Below are 1,964 nucleotides of genomic sequence, written 5' to 3'. Positions count from 1 at the left end.
ATGCAGAATCCAGAAGGGGGCATTAGTTTCCCTGAAACAGAAGTTACAGATCACTGTGAGCCTCCATGTAGATTCTGGAAACCAAACGCAGGTCCTCTTCAAGAGCAGTCAGTACTTTTAACCCCTGAGCTATCTCTCCACCCCGTTTTCTGTTCTTAATGATATTATTCTGTTTACGTTGCTTCTGTTGATTTTTTTCCAAGACAGGGTTTCTCTGTTTACCTCTGGCTGTCCCAGAAGTCTCTCTGTAGACCAGGCTGGCCTTGAACTCACAGAGATCTCCTTTCCTCTGCCTCCTGAGTGCTGGGATTGAAGGAGTGCTGGGAAGGACTTTTCCTGTTTTAATGTAGGTCTGCAGTGCTTTAAGAATTCTTAGAGCCGGGCGATGGTGGCGCACGCCTTTAATCCCAGCACTCGGGAGGCAGAGGCAGGCGGATCTCTGTGAGTTCGAGACCAGCCTGGTCTACAGAGCTAGTTCCAGGACAGGCTCCAAAACCACAGAGAAACCCTGTCTCGAAAAACCAAAAAAAAAAAAAAAAAAAAGAATTCTTAGAACAGCTTTAAGCTATTGCTCCGTACAGTCTTTCTGTGTTGTTCCCTCTCTCTTCATCCTGTCTTAGGGTTTATACACAGGAGTGGATAGCTGGGTCATGTGGTTGATTGTTTTTGGCTGATTTCCATGGTGTACACCAGCTTACACTTTCATGAGAAGAAACCAAGAGTCTGTTCTCCCATATCCTCACCGGCCCTTGCTGGCATTTACTTTGCTGATTGCCGTCATTCTCACTGTGGTCAAGCGGTCTCTTAATAGCTTTAAATTGGCCATTTGGATTTCTTCTTTTGAGAGCTGGCCATTCAATTAAGTAGCCCATTTACTGATTGGATGCTTTGGTTTGTCGGTGTTTTACTTCTTGCAGTTAATTTTTTTGTTCTTTTCTCTTTTGAGACAGGTTCTGTGTAAGCCAGGTTAACCTTTATACTGAAAGTCGTTTTGTATCAAAGACTGGCTTTGAATTCCTGATTCTCTTGACTCCACCTCTCAAAAGCTGGGATTATGTATAGGATGCACCACTTGTACTGCAGTTCCTTACTGCAGTATTCTAGGTAGTAATCCCCAGTTTTATGTATAATTGGGAAAGATTTTCATCTCCCTATTTTTTCTTTATTTTTTAAAAAGAAAACAAACTATATTTTTTTATTTTACATACCAATTCCAGTTCTCACTACATCCCCTCCTTCCATTTCCCCCACCTAACCCCCCATAAACTCCTAAGAGAGGATAAGGCACTTTGCCTTGGGGAATGTCCAAGGCCCTTCCTACTATATCTAGGCTGAGCAAGTATTCACCCAAAGAGAATGGGTTCCAAAAAAGCCAGAACATGCAGTAGGGATAAATCCTGGTGCCACTGCCAGTGGCCCCAAAGTCTTCCCCAGCCATACAACTGTCACCCACATTCAGAGGGCCTAGTTTGGTTCTATGCTGGTTCCTTCTCTGTCCGACTGGAGTTACCATTAGCTCAGGTAAACTGTTTCAGTGGGTGTCCCCATCATGGTCTTGACCTCTTTGCTCATTTCTCACTCCTCCCACTCTTCAACTGGACTTTGGGAGCTCAGCCCAGTGCTTCACTGCGGATCTCTGCCTTTGTTTCCATCAGTTGCTGGATGAAGGTTCTGTGGTGACATTTAAGATATTCATCAATCTGACTACAGGCCAAGGCCAGTTTAGCCACTCCCTCTACTATTGCTTAGTGTCTTAGCTGGGGTGTTCCTTGTGGATTTCTGGGAATTTCTCTAGTTCCAGGTTTCTTGAAAGCTCCACAATGGCTCCCTCAATCAAAATATCTCTTTTCTTGCTCTCCCTCTCTGTCCTTCCTCCATCTGAACCATCCTGTTCCCTCCAGTTTTTTCTTCCCCCTTCCCTTCTCTCCTCCTCTTCCCCTTCTACCTTTCCTTCTCCCCTCACC

Source organism: Microtus ochrogaster, unplaced genomic scaffold (genome assembly GCF_000317375.1).
Source record: "Microtus ochrogaster isolate Prairie Vole_2 unplaced genomic scaffold, MicOch1.0 UNK73, whole genome shotgun sequence".
In the NCBI taxonomy this organism is placed as follows: Eukaryota; Metazoa; Chordata; class Mammalia; order Rodentia; family Cricetidae; genus Microtus; species Microtus ochrogaster.
The sequence above is the reverse complement of the archived record's forward strand: the minus strand, read 5'-3'. Positions refer to the sequence as shown.